The sequence below is a fragment of the Canis lupus genome, chromosome 7 (genome assembly GCF_048164855.1).
Source record: "Canis lupus baileyi chromosome 7, mCanLup2.hap1, whole genome shotgun sequence".
NCBI lineage: Eukaryota > Metazoa > Chordata > Mammalia > Carnivora > Canidae > Canis > Canis lupus.
In genome coordinates, this window is record NC_132844.1 from 36,544,229 (window position 1) to 36,565,272 (window position 21,044).

General features: G+C 37.4%; 1 long non-coding RNA gene across 12 annotated transcripts in view; it reads left to right on the top strand.

Moving 5' to 3' along the window:
* Positions 1 to 21,044, top strand: part of LOC140636763 (uncharacterized) — a 108,508-nt gene that overhangs the window by 13,296 nt on the left and 74,168 nt on the right. For 9 of the 12 annotated variants that reach the window (XR_012033983.1, XR_012033980.1, XR_012033981.1 and 6 more), the window contains exons 2-3: positions 19,497 to 19,811; positions 20,263 to 20,419. This is a non-coding gene — a long non-coding RNA (uncharacterized lncRNA). Of the gene's footprint in view, positions 1 to 8,138; positions 8,215 to 17,623; positions 17,734 to 19,496; positions 19,812 to 20,262; positions 20,420 to 21,044 lie in introns of all 12 variants that reach the window. The other 3 variants (XR_012033979.1, XR_012033978.1, XR_012033973.1) reach the window with 3 other exon arrangements.

Below are 21,044 nucleotides of genomic sequence, written 5' to 3' on the forward strand. Positions count from 1 at the left end.
GGAGTCCAAGATCAGGGTAAAGGCATTATGGAGCTCTGGTGAGAGTGGTTTTCAGGTTGCAGATGTAGACTTCTCCTTCACACATCTGACCACAGAAAGCTCTCTCTTTACTCTTAAGAAGGCAATAATTCATGCATGACAGCTCCGCCCTCGGACCTCATCTAATCCTAATTACCTCTCAAAGACCACAACTCCTAGTGCCATGCAGGGTTTCAACATATGCATTTGGAGCAACACAACTCTTCCTTCAGTCTCTAACAATTATGGAGCCAAGAACATACTTGAAACAATGAGTAGCAATTAACGGTGGTGGTGGTGGTGAAGACAATTGGTTGCATAGGGTTTCCTGGAAAGAGTAAGAAGAAGATAAAATCTGGGGCTTCACGGAGGAACTGGGACTTTGAGATCAGATGAGATTCAGTAAATGGGAAGAGAAAGAAAGTCAACTTCCAGGTAGTGGAAGCCCAAAGAGGGCAACTCTGGGAAACCAATGAGGAGGCCAAGCAGCGCCCCCAGAGGGCTAGGACGCAAGAAGTAAAAAGAAGCTGGGGTGTTTGGATTCATCAGAGAGGCATCTGCAGGTTTTCTAAAAAGGAAGATATATATGTCTTTGATGCTTTAGAAAAGTTATTTGCCTGTGGCTTACAAGCATATTATAGATGGGAAAGACCTAAGGGAAGAAAGTTGTTTTTCCACAAACACAGTAGAAATGAAAAAAGAAAGGGCAAATGATGGAAAACATCCCAAAGGATGGCTGGAAAGGACTTAATAACTAAGCCAGGAGGAGTCGTCCAGAATGCCCACTTACCTAGATTTCTATAACAGTTCATTGACTGATGCTCTCATCTCCACCCTTGCCAGCTGACACCTGATATTTATCAAAATCCCCTCCTGAGCTCCCCATTACCCTCATGCCAAAGCATGGATCTCTGGCGTGACCCTGAGTGATCTGTTTCATGCTTATCTCTGTAGTTTCATCTCTCCAGCCTCACATCCCCATTCCCTGTACACCAGCCACATCTAGGTTCCCACAAATGTGGCCTCCCCTGTCTGGAATTTTTGTAACTCATTCTTGCCTTCCTGACCCAGCGCCATATCTCTCTCTGTCTCTCTCACACAGGAACACACACCCCACTTCATTTTGCTAATCGCCAATAATCCCTGCTTTCTCAATTTGAATGTCACTTCCTTATACAAACTTTGTCTTACCAAAACTAGATAAGGTTGCCTGGTTGTGTGATTCCATAACACTCTGAATTTCTGAGTGTATATACATAATCAGTTGTGCAATATCTGCCTCTCCACTAGACTGTAAGTTTCATGTGGGCAGAGATATTCTCTGACACTTCTATAGTTATATCCACAGTACCCAATCCAGGATCTTGAAATACAATTTGTATACCAAAAGTGTTTATTATGTAAATTAATGAGACCCTAAAGAATTATTAGTGATTGGAAAGAAGTTGTGACAATACTTCACCCAAAATTTAAATCTTGGGAGAGGAAGCCACCATGCAAAATGCAAATTAGTAACTACCAGTAGTTCTACACTGGTTTCCACTCATTCCTTCAGCTTCATCTACCCAGTATTTGTCTTTTATTTATAATACTTATGGGTATTTTCCACCTGTTACCACCTAAAGCCAAAGAAAATAACACTTGGCAAATCTGTTCTCTATTTTATCTCCCCTCATTACCTACATATCAAATTATTTTGAACAGTAAGAGATATGAAGTTGTAAAAATAAAACATTCTGCATTTTTAAAATGCCAAAGGTTATGTTTATAAAATGTATTTTTTCTTCCTATCCTGAGAGGATTTTTCTCATCTGCTATAATTCAACTTCAGATGCTATTCAAACAATCACAAGAATGATTCAGCATCTAAACGGCACCTGAGATATCCTCCCTCCTAATGTGGCAAAAGGCCCAATTTTTAATATCCATTATCATGGAATTTCCTCTTTTTATGAGGCATTTCCAACTGGGGAAATTGGTAGAGGAAACAAAAAAAAAAAAAAAATGCCTTTTCTCTTTGAATTCATCAAACAAGTTTCCAAACATGCTAAGAGAACACTGACTGGAGTGTAAGCTGCTGGAAGACAGTGTTTTGTGCATGGTACAAATTCAATGACTTTTTAACTTGCAAAAATGTTATTAAATTGCCAAGCTCAGAAAGCAATTCTCTGGATTAAAGGAACACTCACATGCTCTGAACCCACCTATTAAATAAGAACTTGCAAGACTTCAACTCTCAAAAAAGAGAGATTATCAAAAGGCAAATCAAAGATTAAAAAGAAAAACTTGAAGAGAACAGCTGAGGAAATAGGATTTTTCCACCAAATTCTCTGACACTTAACTTGGAGAAGAGGACTATTACTACCTTATTGGTACCACCATCATATAATTGAGTCCTTATTGTATATGTATCCGGTTCTGGTTATTTTACAAAAATGGTTTGAGTTTTTCCTCCCTTAGGACCACCATATCTGCTATAGGCCAGGTGTGCTATAAACAATTCTTCTTCTCAAAGAGTGTGAATAGGAGATCCTTGGGTGGCTCAGCGGTTTGGCACCTGCCTTCAGCCCACAGCGTAATCCTGGAGTCTCAGGATCAAGTCCCACATTGGGCTCCCTGCATGGAGCCTGCTTCTCCCTCTGCCTGTATCTCTGCCTGCCTCTCTCTCTCTCTCTCTCTCTCATAAATAAATAAATAAATAAAACCTTTCAAAAAAAAAGGAGTGAGAATAAACGAAAACCATTGTATTACAGAGGAAGAGTCCAAGAGTCCAAGTATAATACAAACAAAAATTGTTAAAAGTAGGGCACCTGGATAGCTCAGTTGGTTAAGCACCTGCCTTCAGGTCCTGGGGTTCTGGGGTCAAGCTCCACATCAGGCTCTCTGCTCAGTAGAGAGTCTGCTTCTCCCTCTGCTTCTCCCCCCACTTGTGTGCTGCTCTCTCTCTTTCCCTCTTTGTCTCTATCTCTCTCATAAATAAATAAAATCTTTAAACAAAAACTGTTAAAAGTGCAGCCAAGTTCTCTTTACCCAAAGTGGTCAAGAAACAGGAACAAGAAACAGGGACATCTGACTAATGAAGTATCCAGTTTAATATTATATAGTAGCCAGATACTACAAATGCCTGAAGATTTAGAAAATAATACAATATGCTATAAAAAATTATATCTAATTTAATCTATACTTAATACAAATTCTCAGGATCTTTCCAGGCCCCATGACCATCATTCAGAATGTCATTAGCTATTGGTAAGAAGAGAGGAGCCAAGCTGTACCCACTCCAAAAGACATCTAGAGTGTTTTGCTATTATTTAATACATCCCTGATCTTGATGGCAACTTACTTACTTGGTCTTTCTTACTTTTCAGATGACAGTTTAATGCTAATTCTGACTCCAAATCAAGTAGTCATGAAGTCAGGAACTACAGATTTTAATATTGAGTCTGCTCCTACCTTTGTGATCATGAATAGGTCAAATAAGTACTTTGTAAAATAAGGAGACTGTTAAAATAATTGATCAAGGCCCTTTCTACAATAAGAATCTATGAGGGTTAGAAGAGTCATTCTCATAAAGTTGTGTGTAGAAAATCATCAATGGGGATCCCTGGGTGGCGCAGTGGTTTAGCGCCTGCCTTTGGCCCAGGGCGCGATCCTGGAGACCCGGGATCGAATCCCACGTCAGGCTCCCGGTGCATGGAGCCTGCTTCTCCCTCTGCCTGTGTCTCTGCCTCTCTCTCTCTCTCTCTCTGTGACTATCATAAATAAATAAAAATTTAAAAAAATTAAAATAAAAAAAGAAAATCATCAATGTAACAATGCAAAAACAAAACAAAACAAAACAAAACAAAAACAAAAACAAAAACTAACTGCTCTGTTGCGAGAAGAGCTGTGAACACTAGTAGTGGAGTATTTCTCTCTCCTGAAACTTCTCTAAGGGGAAAACTGGTTGTGATATCTGCTATATGAAAGTTAGGCTTTAAGATGAACAAAGTCAAGACTGAAGTATGGCTTCAGAAAGAGTTTAGGATAAGTTACCAGCATCTGACAGAACTGGGAAGGGTTATCTGAGCACCAGTGCCTGTCTGGACTCAAGACTGATCCATGCATTCTGCCTCCATGCTTTTCTTGCTTTCAGTTCAGCACTTCTTTTTTTTTTTTTTTTTTTTTTAGATTTTATTTATTTATTCATGAGAGACACAGAGAGAGGCAAAGAGATAGGCAGAGGGAGCCTGAGGCAGGACTACATCCCAGGACCCCAGAATCATGACCTTAGCCAAAGGCAGATGCTCAACCACTGAGTCACACAGGTGCCACCCAGTTCAGTATATCTTAGTCACCATCCTCATCCTGGTAATGACACTTAGACACCACTTACTAAGGCTGCAATATTCTCATCAAGCTCTCTTGGCTCTTTGACCTTCTAACTTACATTTCTGCCACTCTAACCATTTTCCACTTTCTTTTCCCAAGCCAGAGTTGACAGTTTTTACAGCCACCCTCTGCCACTAGGGCCCAGCCAGGAAAGAAGTGAGCCAATGTTTTAAACATTCTACATTAATTTATTCTTTCAATAAGTAATTATTAAGAACCTACTGTGTGCCAGATACTATAAATGTACAAGGAAATAGTAGGAACAGGTGCTAAAGTGAAATGATACAGGGTGATATAGGAATGTTAAAAACTACTTTAGGTTGATTGGTCAAGAATAGGCTCACTGGGGTGGAGATACTGAAATCAAGTCCCAAATGATAAGAAGAGGTCGGACATACAGAGAACTGGGGGTAGGGAGAGGGCCATTAATGGAAAGGGAACTGTGATGGCAAAGGCCTTAAAACAGAAATGAACTTGGTGAATTGAGGAACAGAAAAGACAGTGTGGCCAAAACACAGGGAGAGATTTGGAGAGAAGACAAGATGAAACTGAAAAGTTACACTGAGGCAAAGAAGGGAAGTCATTGGAGGGACTTCCAAGGGAAGAAGGGAGTAAGGAAGGAACTTTCAGGAAGCTCAAAGGGAGAATCGATTTTCTTGTCTTTTCTAGTTTCTAGAGATGTCCTACATTCCCTGGCTGATGGTTCTCTTCCTCCACCTTTAAAGCCACAGTGGCAGACTGAGTCCTTCTAATCATCATTCTGACCTCCTCTTCTCCCTCTCTCTTCCAATTTTAAGGGCCATTGTTATTATACTGGGCCAACCCAGACAATCCAAAATAATCTCCCTATTCTAAAGTCAGATATTAACATTATTTCCATCTGCAACCTAATTCCCCTAAACTAACATACTCATAAATTCTAGAGAATAGGATGCGGACATCTTTGGGTAGCCATTAGTGTGCTAATGGCTACTACATACCGCCTACTGCAATATGTGTATATATATGTACGTATATATGTATACATACACACAAGAATTATTATGCATATTTATGTTTGCATATCTGTACATATATGTAATATATGTTTATAAGAACAAATGAGTATCTATACCTGCATATATTTCTATAACATACAAACACACACATTTCTTCTACTAGAATTTTTGTCCAGGAAGAATTCTCTTCTACAGAAACAACCTATATACTTTTTCAGTTTAGAAAGGCTATAAAATCTATCATATTGTCCTTACCTTGTTTCCCAAGAAGCTCAAAGTTAAATTTAAATCTCAGACATAATAACTTACTCATCCCAGATAATCACTATATCTATTTTTCACTGTCTACTCAATGTCAGATCTGTATTTGAAAGTCTTTTTTATAATTGTACTGTATTATATTTATTTCAAATTAGAAACCACCTCAAATGCATTTTTTGGAAATAGAGTAAGTTAAAAATTATAAACAATAACAGGAATAACAGAAATCCCAGGAAAGCAAAATGATAGCTTTATGCATTCTTTAGTTCCATGAAGACCACAACATTAAAAAACAAATCATGGAAAGCTAAAACCTTACAGTAACAAGATTCCAAGTCCCTGAGAAGGGAAAGAACATTCAAACTAGCTTTCCATTTTCCATCAAGCTCTGAAGCATTCCAAGAAAATCAAAATGTGATAATCCCAGTCAGATAGAGTATCCAAAAGAAAAAAGAAAGAAAACTTTCCAGGAAGAAATGGAGCCTGAGTGGCTGGATGCTCTCACTACACAGCTTTGAATTACCCAAGCCTTGCCATTCCTTAGACATTCATCCTTTCCTGATACTTTACCTTGAGAGGTCCATGGGCATGTTAAAAGATTTTAGATGAGACATTGAGCGCGAAATACTTCACACACATTAAAAGCCCCAGCCCTCCTGGAGTAGACCTACCTTCCCCTCTCCTGCAAGTGGGTGATCCTGCTCCTCTCTGGAGACCCAGACATGCATCAAGGAGAGGCTTATAACCAGAGGGCTCAGGAAGAAGACCACAAATGTGTACACAGAGAAGCCCTAACTGCCAAACTGCCCACCCAAGAGATCAGCTCACCTCCTTGAAAATATCTCCTCTGAAACAGAGGAGACAGAAATGAGTTCAAAATTAGGCACCAAAATCTACCAGCCTGTGGGCAAGTCACTTAAGTCTCAGAACCCCAGTATCCTTGTTTCTAAAAAAGAATTACTAATAACGACCAGCTCATAAATTTTCTGTGATAATGAAGTGCCATAGGGTTCGTAAACTTCCTGGCTTACTTTCTGACATGGTAAGTGCTCCATAAACGTTAGCTATAGGTATTGATGAAAGTAACAATAAAAATTAATAATGCCTCAACTCATATGCCAAAAACATTGTATACTGGATAGTCCAACAGAATCTATTTGTGTGCATTCTCAAAAACAAAGCTCTAGAAAGAAATCTGGTTCAAAGAAAACAACACAGCAAGCATTTAACCTATAAACAGTCTGCAGTAATAATAGCCATCATTTTTTGCAGGGTATACTCTGTACCTGTTACTGGATCAATTTGTTTTGAGGACCAAGTAACTTTTATAAAAAAATTTACCACAATCTTTATAACTACCTAGACTTATTAGTTTTAAACCTGAAATTACTCATCTTATACATAAGTAAATGGAGGCCCAGAAAAGCTAAGTACCTACCCACACAGCTGGTGAGTTGCATTTTACCCCAGGATTGTTAGGCTGTGACTTTGTTGAGTTTATTACATCTCAAAGAGAAATGGGATATCTTACAAAATGCTAGTCTTTTAAATGCTTGATCACATATGCACCATAGGGTCTCTCCCCAGACTGGACCTCCCCTTCCTTACCTTGCTTCTCAAATTATGGGCCAAGCCACCTGTCTATTTCACAGACTCTGCAGATCTTCAGCTGAGTGCTCTGGGACCCAGATCCAAAGGGTCTTCCTCTGCAAAGTCAGTTTTCTTGATTCCCTGAGGTCAGCTGTTGACTGACAGCCCAACTTCTGAATGGTGAAGGCAGAGTCTTTCAGTTTCAATGATGCCACCATTTTTCTCCTCCCTCCCTGCTAGAAAGTAACAGCACTTTAATATTGGCTAAGAACTTCAGATCAGAAATCAGGTAAACTTGGTTTCAAATCCTAGCTCCAACATTTATTAAATGTGTGACCTTGGGTAAGTTATTACATAATACACAGTTTCTCTACTTGTAGAATGGAGGTAATAACAGTATTTATCACATTGGTTTCTTGAAAATATTAGACAACTAAACTGAGTAAACATAGAACCATTAGCATAATACCTGCACAAAATTAGCATTCAATATATGTAAGATATTATTATAACACTCATCACAATTTTTATGTTCAGTGTCTTCTTCCGTAGCAGACTACAAATGTCGTATTTATTATAGTGTCCCTAGTCCCTATCACAGTGTCCAGTCCCCAGCTGGGACTTCATGAACATTTGTCAGTTGAATAAATGAAAGAATTAACCTTTTATCAGGCAGATCACAACCCACCCTCCCACTCTCAACCTTCTCTCAAGCGGTGATCTGATGAACTCCTGTACTTGGGGATTTCTAACCTTTGCCTCAAATGGGATACTTGAGGGAGCGAGGGAGATGTAGAAATATTTTTGAGGGAACTTTCTACATAACGTGCTGTATGAAACCTCTGCACTATGCTCTTTCAAAAACACTGAAAGATCAACACTATTTATCTTGGCTTCTAGAGTCAGACTGCTGTTTCTTTGACAGTGATATGACACAGACTCTGGGCCACATGGGACCCCAGTATATTCTGATTATGTAAGTATTTCCAAAGCCTTCCTTCCAAGGAGGCCTCCTTTCCAAGGAGGTTTCAGTATATGCTTCCTTAGCCTTTGGTGTGTTGTGGCTAATGAGTAGCCACTCTAGTGAGAGAAAATAAACCAAAAGAATAGAAAGAGGTGAAAAGAAGAGGAAGAGCCAGTGTGGAGTGTGGAAACTGAATACTAGCAAGTTTTGAGAAAGTATAACAGGGGGCTGAAGTAGCTGCTGAACAGTAATGTTTGAGGTAGTGTGAGATGGATGGAGAAAGTATTTTAAGATAGTTTTCTGAGGGATAATAAGAGGAATTCACCTTTAAAATCCCTTCACTTGGCTTTAGATATATATCTTTTTTGTAAGATTTTATTTATTTACTCATGAGAGACAGACAGAGAGAGAGAGGCAGAGACACAGGCAGAGGAAGAAGCAGGCTCCATGCAGGAAGCCTGACATGGGACTCGATCCCAGGTCTCCAGGATCACACCCTGAGCTGCAGGTGGTGCTAAACCACTGAGCCACTGGGGCTGCCCATATTTTTTTTTTTAAGATTATTTATTTATTTATTCATGATAGACATAGAGAGAGAGAGGCAGAGACAGAGGCAGAGGGAGAAGCAGGCTCCATGCCAGGAGCCCAACATGGGACTCGATCATGGGACTCCAGGACGGCGCCCTGGGCCAAAGGCAGGCGCTAAACTGCAGAGTCACCCGGGGTCCCCTGGCTTTAGACATATTTAAAAATCACTTTTCAAAAATATCTGAGATTTCTAAGTTGTGTCTCTTTTGAATATGAATGCTTGCTAAAATTGTCCAAAGAGGTCCTTGCTTTCTTTACCTTTCATACACACCCAGTCAATGAACATCTATTACTATAAACTGGGCTATGTAGATAGGATAATTTCTTTTTTCAACACCCTTAACCATAAACATCTTCATATGGAGTCCTGTTTATTGACTTTCTCCTTCAAAGCTGTCCTTTGTATTCATATTTTTTTAGTTCAGCTGCATTATAATGACTACTTCAAGAAGCCAATTGAACATACAATGTAACTCCCCAAGGGTCATTTTCCCTTTTAAGGTCAAATATCCAATCACATCACTTTCCATGCATCCTTTGTTGTGTTCTGTTGAATGAGTAGGTCACTGCTGGCCTCCCGCAATGTCCACAGAAGTAAGGAGTGTGAAGTTCTTAAGACAGAGTGTTTCTCTCCTCCACCTACTATCAATGCCACCTTAGTAAAATCACAGAAACTCTCTGGGCCCCTGAGTCTTTATTGTGGTTGTTTTTTTTTTTTTTGAAAAATCTGTACTGGATTTTAATAATACATGCTTATTGTAAAACTCTCAAACAATGTGAAATTATATAAAGTGAAACTCTGTTCTTTTTGCACTTCCCACTCTCCCACTCTGATTAAAGCTACTATATTCAGGTGTTATCCTTCCACATTTTTCTATGTGAATGTGTGTGTGAAACAGTATATAATTTTTACAAATAAAAAATGTGTATTACATTATATAGCATGCAATTTTCTTAAAAAGTAGAATATACCAGACATCATATTCTACAGCTTACTTTTTCATGTTTTCAAAGAGAAACATTAATATATACAGTTTTTGTGAGTCTTACGTGAAATAATAATATATGGAAACACTTTGATAATTACAAAATACTATGTAAAGATAGCAAATTATTGTTACAACTAAGAGCTCTTTGCTCACAGTTTACTCTTCCTGAGTTGTACTTTGGGTGACCAGCTTTCCTTTTTCCTGTTTTCATGAAAATAAAGTTTTTCCTGCATTCAAAAACACAATCTTAAAATATATATATTTTAGAGTGCCTGGGTGACTCAGTTGGTTAAGTATCTGTCTTCAGCTCAGGCCATGATCTCAGGGTCCTAGGATCGAGCCCCATGTTGGGCTCCCTGCTCAATGGGGAGTTGTCTTTTCTGTCTGCTGGTCCCCTCGTCTGTGTAAGCTCTCTCTCTCTCAAAGAAAATCTTTAAAAAATAATAATAAAAAATACATATTTTAACATCTCTAAAATAGTGGCATGTATTATAATCAATAGTGTGTCTTCATTTAATTTGGTATCATTTTTCCTATCTACTAGCATTTTAGGTTTGATGAAATAAGCTATGTGTATATCTTTTTTTCCCTTATTCAGTTTGACTACAAAATTGGCATGTTAGGTATACTACTTCATTTCTCTATTCCTCCACATCTTCATCCATTAAATGCCAATAATATTTAGAAGTGTTATTATGAACAAGGTAAATAGCACAGAGCATGGCTTAAGATTGGCATTTATTAATCATAAGATGTATTCTTTCCTTTGCCCCTCTAAATAAAATTCAAAATCCTCAGGCTGATATATGAAACCCTAATCACATCACTGCAAGTCACATACTTCATCCTGTAATCAATCTGTACCATCTCCTATGCCCTAAATCTACTCTATACTCCCCTGGTCCTTTCCTCTCAGATAACTGTTATCAAAATCTCTTTCACCTCAATGACAACACACAGAGTTTTTTCTAATATTGTTGGTGAAGATGTGATCTCTTCCATCTTTGAGTCTCCACAGCACCTTATTTGTGCTAAGTCACACCTTCTTTTACCTTTAGCATATTCTCACCTTCTAGAAATTCCTTCAGAACATACGAGTTCCTCACCTGTGTACTCCATACACCCTGTCTCAAAAAGGAAGTGTTCAGTAAATGACTTTTACATGGAAATTAAACTCCAACATTAATCTCTGTGGTTATGAAACACTGCTGCCAGAAATAGTAACATCTTCACTATTTCAAACCTTGCATAGTTTCAACTGGAACTTTTATTAGTCTGGAAATATATTTAAAGATAACTTACAAGTAAATATTCTCTTAATTTGTTCAAATCCTTACTTTAGGAAAAGGATTTTTATACCCAGTTTTTATTTTATTTATTTTGAAAAAAAATGTTAAGTTTTCCACATGTAAAATGAGATAAGATAAATCAATTCATCAATTGTAATTAATGCTCTGTCACTTCTCTGAAGACAAAGCTGCTTGAATATTCCTGAATGAGAATATTTATCTAATCTCATACATTAGAATAACCACATATCTTGTCCATTTAAATGAAAGCTATTACTGTAGTATCTAGAACTACATGCATTCTCTATTAAAGACAGAAATGCAGCCCATCAACTGCTCTTATTCAATACCAATGTGTTTTTTGTGGGAAGAGTTCTTTTTATAAATAATGACACATACTCATCTTGCTAAAATTGTACAGAGAAACAGAGACCTCCAGTGGCTGACTGACTTTACATAGAGAAGTGCAAAATGTGAACAGCACAGAGCAGATGGAAAAGACATAACAGATTATTCACCCAAGGGTTCTTCAGTCTAGCCTTTCTTTCCTGCCATGTATTTTAGTACTTCATCAATTCCCGTCCAAATGTCTAGGGAGAACTGTATTCTCAACATCATGCTAGGAAATCATTTTCCCATCCCATAGAACTTACTATTAGAAAGTTTACATGATACTTATTTAAATTATTTTATTAAATTATATTACATAAATTGATTTAAATCATTATATCTTCTAATTATTTTCTATGACTTTTACTATTTAGTTTCACTACTTATAAGCACTGAACTTAAATACATAAAAAAATCTCAATTGATCTTTGTTAGATAAACTACACACATTATATACATGTAAGAAGAAAAATACAGGCATTGACAAATATGACAACTTTTTAGTAATCCAAATTAACGGAATTAATGCAAGAAAGCAAGATGTTACTATAAAATATATTTCCTAAAATTTCATTACTTATATTTATTATATAATTCCATTAAGCTTAAAAGAGTTTCTGAAGAGTGATTAATAAGATATATGCTTTAATAAAGTCAAAAGCACAATACAAATACAGAAATAAATAAAGAAGGGTATTTTTAAATGTTTGGAATCTTTAGTACATTAAATGTCCCAGGGGATTTTTTTTTAAAAAATCATTATCCTTTGCCCTATTTATAATATTAGAGGGCCACATAGCTCCACTAATTCAATGAACAAGGATTTGGCTAGGTGTTAAAGATATAAAGACTCATTTATTAACTTTTTAAATGTTCAAATTCAGTTTTCACCAAACACTGCTGTAGAGTCACTCAACAAAAAAATGGAACAATGTATGTCAAATATCTATTAAGAAAGCCCAGTTCTAGATGAGAGGTTATTTCTAAGTCTGATTTTTAAAATAAAGTAGAAGGAAATGATAAAGAATGCCTTCCAAACAGTTTCTTCATAAATATTCATGCAAGTTTCTTTCTCCAAATCCCCATACAATGAAATCTCTCTAAACACAACTTTGAGGCCAAATGTACAGGACACAAAATAAAAAGTTTAGTTAATGTAAGATATTGCCAAAATTACATATTTGCACATATTTATTCATAAGATTAAGACATCTGAAGTCAAAGCGACTGAAGACAGGGGCCATGTCTTTGCATGTATGGTCCCAGGCAAATGGCAGTCACTCAATAAGTTCTGTCAATAAATACCTAGAATAAGGTTACATCACCCATCTCCATCTTTCCCAAACATATCAAATGGATAAGTCTGTTACCCTTTCCTCAAAGCAACAGAGAAATACAAGTTTGAGGGACGCCTGGTTGGCTCAGCAGTTGAGCATCTGCCTTCGGTTCAGGGCATGATCCCAGGATCAGGGATCAAGTCCCACACTGGGCTCCTTGCAGAGAGCCTACTTCTCCCTCTGCCTGTGTCTTCGCCTCTCTCTCTTTCTGTCTCTTATGAATAAATAAAATCTTTAAAAAAAAATATTTGATAAAGTGAAATATCACATTGAATAAATCTTAATTGCAGCTGGTGTCAACTACATGGGCTACTCAGTACAGGTAAACACTGCCAAAGTATTAGAAAAGCCAATTCTGGATTCAGTGATGAAAAGAGGAAAGAGATGGCACATTTTTAAATACCCCTACTTGAAGGATGATGACCAAAACAAGATGGCTCTCCAATCTTCCCAAATTTCCCTTGCTTTTGTCTTTTGGTGGAAATACAAAGAACACTAAGAAAAGGCAAAACCACGTGGTGGGGTAGGTAGTAGGAAACCAAATATTTCATATTCTGCATAATCTATTTCTAGATGGGTGTATTTGTCCAAATAACCAACCAATTCAACAGGCAGAGTGGTCAAGTCCACTGTTGCAGCAATAGGGAAGCATATTTTTCTAATGAAAAATCATTGTAAGGTTCAAATAACTCTGTAGTCATCAAATGAATTATGACTAGGGATTCAATCAAAATGGGATTCTTCTAAAAATAACTTACTGGGATCCCTGGGTGGCGCAGCGGTTTGGTGCCTGCCTTTGGCCCAGGGCGCGATCCTGGAGACCTGGGGTCGAATCCCACGTCAGGCTCGCTGCATGGAGCCTGCTTCTCCTTCTGCCTATGTCTCTGCCTCTCTCTCTCTCTCTGGGTGACTATCATAAATAAATAAAAATTCAAAAAAAATAAAATATAAAATAAAAATAAAAATAAAAATAACTTACTGCTCTTAAAAATAGAAAATCGGGGCGCCCAGGTGGCTCAGTTGGTTAAGCATCTGCCTTCAGCTCAGGTCATGATCCCAGGGTCTTGGGATTGAGTCCCATGTTGGGCTCCTTGCTCAGCATGGAGCCTGGTTCTCCCTCTCCCTGCTATTCCGCCTGCTTGTGTTCTCTCCCTCTTTCTCTGTCATATAAATAAAATATTTTTTAAAATAAAAAATAATAAAAATCTTTAAAAAGTACTATTTTTTCCTACTTCACTCTCAACTTCTTTATAGTCATATAGATTTGCTGTTTTCTTCACTGTCCTTTTATGTGAAACCAAAGTGACATATTTCTGGACTTGGTAAATGGTAAATGAGAACTTAAAGTCATATTTCTGAAAGACCAGGGTAGAAAACTGCTTTTCTTTTTCTTTAATGCCCTATATCTCATACTGTATCCAGTATCTCTTGGCTATTTCTAGACCTAGATATAAAAATACAATGTATCTAAGACTTTTCCATCATGACCAAAACATTTGGCTCATTTATATGGATAAAAAAAAATGAAGGAAGGCCAAAAAAGATGCATTAATAAGAAAATATACACAAAACATTATCAAACAAGCCATCTCACCTTCTATTCTAAAGCAACTTGATAAAAATCGCCTACCTACCAATATCACAAATACACATTTTTTGTGCGTGTGAAAGCACTTGGAAGCAGGGAAACAATGTAGTTAAGACTAAGGACCAGAAGATATACTTGTTCATTTGCCAATGTGACTTTAGACAAATTATTTACTCTCTCCATGTTCATCTGTCAAATGGCAGAATAAAACTACATACTTCATTATAAAAATTAAGATAATACATAGGAAGAACCTGGTATGGGGCCTCCCCATAAGAAAAATTAGCATATGGTTATTAGTAAAGAAGTTGAAAATGGGGGCACCTAGGTCGCTCAGTGGTTGGTGTCTGCCTTTTGCTCAGGGTGTGATCCTGGGGTCCTCGGATTGAGTCCCACATCAGGCTCCCAGCAGGGAGCCTGCTTCTCCCTCTGCCTATGTCTCTGCCTCTCTGTCTCTCTCATGAATAAATAAATAAAATCTTAAAAAAAATTGAAAATGAGGCCTTATACATTATGCTGAAAATTCTTTTAGGGCACATTTTTATTTTTTATTTTTTTTTATTTATGATAGTCACACACAGAGACAGAGAGAGAGGCAGAGACTCAGGCAGAGGGAGAAGCAGGCTCCATGCACCATGCACCGGGAGCCCGACGTGGGATTCGATCCCAGGTCTAGGGCACATTTTTAAAGCAAGCTAAAAAAAAAAAAAAAAAAGGAAAGAAGAAAGAAAGAAAAGAAAAGAAAAGAAAAGAAAAGAAAAGAAAAGAAAAGAAAAGAAAAGAAAAGAAAAGAAAGAAAAGAAAAAAGGAAAAGGAAAAGGAAAAGGAAAAGGAAAAGGAAAAGGAAAAAGGAAAGGAAAAGAAAGAAAAGAAAAAAAGAAAAAGAAAAAGAAAAAGTAAAAGAAAAAGAAAAAGAAAAAGAAAAATAAGGCAAGCTGCCTAGCTTAGGGCAGGCATAATATACATTAAGAATGTTCCAGCTCCCCCTGCAAAATCATTCAAAGAAAAATCCAGAGGACTTGAAATCTGAATGCACAAATATCAAAATTCAATGGTCTTTTCCTCGTTTTCCCATTCTCATCTGGTGATCATCTTCTTTTTGTCTACTTTTCCCTTTGCCACTGAGAACCAGTTCTCTGGGTCTCCTCCCACAACTCTGCTGATTTCTTCTTTCTTTCTTTAGTTCCTGAAATGTAGGACCTTATGATCTAAATTTCATTCCATTTTCCCCTCTATTTCTACAACTATCTCCCTCTTGGAAAATTTATCCAATCCCTTGCCTTCAGCTAACACGTCTATGAAGACAGTCTCCAAATCTGAAATACAAGTCATGTTATCTTTCTAAACTTCTTTTGAGTTTGTCCAGCTGCCTCCTAAAGCTCTCCACCTGTCCCACTTGCACTTCACACTTATTTCCCTTCTCTACTCAACCTGCTCCTCCTCTTGACTTCTCCATTCCTACTATGTGTGGCCATCATCCCAAGCACCAAGATTTACAATGTGGCATCATCTCTCAATTCTTTTTTCTTATCCTCCATACCCAAGTTTTAAATGAATTCTATAAATTCTGCTTCTGTGATATCTTTCCAAATTAAGTCTCTCATCTTTGTTAGCACTTCCTCTGTCTTAACTGGCTCCTTATCACCTATCGTCTATGATATGTAGAAAGGCCTCCCCTGTAGGGTTCTCCATCCTCAAAATCTCCCTCAGTCATAATCTATTTTATAGTACACTCTTCCTAATCACAATTCTCATTGAGCCACTTACCTAGCTTATTACCTAAACCAATATCTTCCTAGCATTCTCAGACCTCTGTGATATGGCCAATATCCTCTGTTTCCAACATTATTTCCCACTATGTTATTCTTAATGACTCCTTTACACCTGCCCATTTGAATCACTTACACATTTCTAACACTGCAATTTGTTGATGCTTTCTTTTTCCTTGAATCCTTTCCCCTATCTCTACTGAGGTCCTCACTTCCGATACACATGCATGCAAGTAATTTCTCATGTCCTATGAATTGCCCAAACTATCCATAATATTTTAACAATACTTCTCATTTTATACTTTCTAATTGAATTATCTGGGTACATTTCTAATCTTCCATATGAACTACAAATCAGTAACTGCCAGGATCTATAAATAATGCAATTTTGTATCCACTATTATATCCAGCACAGGTTTTGCATATATCACATCATCACCAACTTATTTTAATTGTTGAAATAGTTATGAAATGCTCTTCTTGACTTTTATTCTACAAGTGTAAACTTAATTGCTAGTTCAGGATCATATTCACCTTGCAATAGCATCACTGGAGTATTGTATGGTCTTTGCACCATCTACTGAAAATTCCTTAAAAATAAGTAGGTACTGGGGTATCTGGGTGGCTTAGTCAGGTAAGTGTCTGCCTTTGGTTTAGGTCATGATCCCAGAGTTCCGGGATTAGATAGAGCCCCACAGTTGGGAGTCTTCTCCCTCTCCTCCTTCCCCCATTCATGCTCTCTCTCTCTCACTCTCTCTCTCTCTCAATAAAAATCTTTTAAAAAAATAAGTAGGTATTATCACAAAAATGCAGTCAGCAAAGCCAGTAGACACAAGCACAAACTCAGTGAGTGACAAGGTAACACAAGAATCAACAAAATCCCACAATCATCTTTGCAAAAATATTTCTTCACAGCTCCCAGCTCCAAATGTAGCTTTATTAATGGATGGCATAGGCAAAAAAAGAAAAAGAAAGAAAAAGAAAAGAAAAAAGTGGCACATACTTTCAAAATGTGTTAAGTTTCTGTGATGCTGTTAGATTCAGCATTCTTAATTAAATTTATTTGCTGTGTGTTAAGTCATCTTCATTTCTGTTTAACCTATTTAAGGAGATTTTGTTCCAACATCACATCAAAATCTAGAGGGATCACAAAAGAGGATAAAGAAGATTATACTTTCTTTGCCTGTCCAGTTGTACTTGTAAAATCAGTTTGAGGTCTATTTAAGAACTCCCAAATGAGGAAGTTAAAATGCAGTCCTTCCTAGGTGTCTCCCATGCCTGCAAAGCTGAACTCCCAATCCCCATGTTCTGATAAATTACTTTACAAATTAGTGCAATCATCTCATCGTCATATTTTCAGGTTTTATTCCTTCTTTGGAACTTACAGAGATTAAAAATAAATTTTAGTGTCTTCCAGCATAGTTTCCAAATTTACTGCTCTTCTTTCCTTCACATCTGACTCTAAACCAAGCCAAAGGCAGAGTACTCCCTCCCTGGTGATGTCCCTGATCATCCATCATGCCTTGCTGATACAATCCAGCGCCATAAACTGTCTTCAGGGAGCATGGGTGGCCAACAGACGTGAGTCCATGAGTGAATGGAAGAACTGCGTCTAGTGTAAGGAACGTGTAAGGGCATGTTTGCCAGATCTCCTGGATGTTTTATGTGGATGGTGTGAGTCTCCTCCTCAAGAAAAAGATTTTATCCTCCCTTTCAACATGTATTTTGAGGGTTTTACTCTTTTTTTTTTTAACCTAAGTTTAACATACATGTGCTTTTTAAGATCATGATTAAAAGTCTCCCCAAAAGATCTGCTCTATAGTAGGGAGAGAAATTACCCAGATAACTCAGTTAACTTTTCTCCCAATCCACATACACTTTTTGCCCTTAGCAAAAAACTAAACCAGAGTGAAATAAGCTTCTGTCTACATCAATAATTGTTCAATTTCCATTTTACCTTTTCCAGTAAAAACTCAGTTCTAAAGTGAATCTTCTTGTATTTCCTACTCCAGCACATCTATATGCTGTTTATGAATTTTGCTTTCAAATTTCATATTTAAATAATGAAAATTAAATGCTATTTATAAAGGGTATTTTGTAATATAAAGTTTTATTTGCACATTTGGTATGTGTTAATTTTATTACTGTTATAGAATTTCTTGTAATAGGCTGTTAGCTTTGCAACTGGGAGCCCTATCAAGGCATTTCCCTTCATGGAAGAAACAAAGTGGCTCGAAACTCTGTGTAGACATTCAAAAGATTATGCAAAGCATATGACCTCTATTAGTTTTGCAGATCTTTGTCACACTGAATCTCACCCTTGAAAATAAGGAATAGGGAACTTTTGTTAAAGCAATCCCTTCTCTGCTACACAGAGTTCTGGAAAGGGGTGAGCCAATTTGGAAAAGGAGCCAATGACTTTCTGGAACAGAAAGGACCAGAGACCCTTTCCCTGCCCCTAACTTCCTTCCATAAAAGTCAAGGTATATTTGCATGACCTTGGGAGCAGTCAGGAAGAAGACCCCTAGAAAGTGTTAAGAGTAGAAAATGAAGGGACAGTGAGCAAGGCCAAGGCCAAGTTACGGTATCATCCATACTTCCTGAGTCTTATGGTGTGGTGGCCACAAAAATACACCTGGTGGACCTCCACCTACAGGAGTACAATTAACTGAGACCAGGCCCCAATGGTCCATTCTGAAACCTATCCCTGCATTTGTGCCAAGGCCAGACCTCCCACTGGCTGCTCCTTGCCAATGATCTGTTTCTGGGAGACATAGGACTCCTTTTTTGGCTGATTTTGTTTGAAGAACTCCCAAGTCTTCCTTACACTGTACAGCAATCTAGGAGCTTTGCACCCAACCTTTTTCTCTCTCTTTCCTTCACTTGGGATCAAATTCTGGTGACCCTCCCATTTCTCTCCTTTATATAGGCATTTTTCCCTAATAATATCCTGCATGTTTAACTCCATTTTGACTTCTGCTTCTTGAGAGACCCAAACTAACATACAAGGTACAAACCCAAAGCTGTTTTGACCCACCCTTCTTAGAACCACTATGGCCTGAGAACTATTAGATTGAACCTTCTAAAATTGCCAATATCCAATCATTTGTGACCTACAAAAATGAGAATCTCATATAACCCAACCTAACTGTAGTGCAGAATGTTGACAGAGCTGAAGCACTGGAGCTGGCAATGCTTGGCATGGCATAGTGTTTCCTTGAGCTTGATATAAGGCTCTGTACTCCCATTACTGGAAGGGCTAGAAGGGCTAGAGCTGGGAGAGTCAGCTCAATCTCTGGGCTCAGGACAACTTTCCTGCTTCCTGTTTCCCATGTTTCCCTCAGGAGACAACGTGGCTGTTCTTAATCAGCTTTTCCCAGTGGGAGGAAGTCCTGTTTCCTTTGGATTCCAGCTCTCCATCATTGTTCACCTGTAAGATGAAGAACATCAAAACTTGTCCTAATTCTGCTCTCCTAGGTCACCTTTTACCCATGGAAATGATAGAACATCCTGATATGCATCTTCAAATATATTTCATTTTTCTATCAGCAATTCATGAATGTTTCCACTGAAGATATTGAATAATATTGAAGAAAAATATGGAAGATCATAGGACATTCTTAGTTTAAACATCTTGTCTGATAATGAAGTGAAAACTGGTATGTCATTTAAATTTACATTCCCATACTAATGATACTTAACATTTTTCACCAAGTTTGTTAAATAATTTACATCTCTACTCTTCAGTATAACTTTAGACTTCTTATTCTTATATCCTCAAAGGTTATCTCTGTAATCTTCCTGAAAATCACTTCAATTACTTAACTACAGAGATTTTAAGTGAGGCTTTAACCATTCTGTCACTCAACTCACCTGCCTCAGCCTAAGTGCTACAATGGACTTTACATTAATATATAAATGGATAGATACTCTGTGTGTGGGTTTTTATAAATTTATCATCAATGAACACCAGCAAGCTAATTTTCAATCTCTCAAATCATAAGAGTAACTAACATATCACAACCTTAAGCTAACTCATGACTAAATTCATTATCTTTCTCAAATTTCAATTATTCTTGTTGCTTCTCACATTTTCCAATTTGCCCTAAGAGTTTCTTTTCAGATTTATTTAATCATGAGAGACACAGAGAGAGGAAGAGATGGAGACACAGGCAGAAGGAGAAGCAGGCTCTTCACAGGAGCCTGATGCAGGACTCAATCCAGGATCCCGGAATCACGACCTGAGCCCAAGGCAGCCACCCAACCGGTGAGCCACTAGGCACCCCTGCCCTAAGAGTTTCTTACATCATTATTACCAGTATGGTAATGTTACCAATATGGTTAAAAAAAAAATCCTCAATATTAAGAATTAATAGATCATTTGATTCAAGTTCATTTCTTAATATTTTCTTGATGATGATATATATGACTTAGTATAGAAAATTTGATACAGTGGTTTTTTTAGATTAAATAACCTAATTTATTTTCTCCAGATTGTGTACTAGAAGTTGGATGGAACACTATAGTGTGGAAAATAATTTTGCCAAATTTCATTCCCAACCAGTCTCCATCAAAATTTTATCTTTTTCCTGTTTCAATATATTCATGTGACATTTTTTAAGTTGTTAAAAACTATTTATTTGAAAGTCTCAATGAGCACCCTGGATACCAAATACTTTTTAAAATTTTGATGATATGAAATAAAATGAATTAAAAACACATGGAATCAATGTTCTCTAAAATATATGTGTTTTTAAAGTTTGGAGAAAAAGGGTGAGAAGAGGTGCTTGGCAGAATGTTTGGGTTTTAGTAAATCCAAAATTTTTTAAAAATTGTTCCAGATGTTTGATAAACCCCTTAGTGCCCCGAAGTTTCACCCAAACCTGCCATAA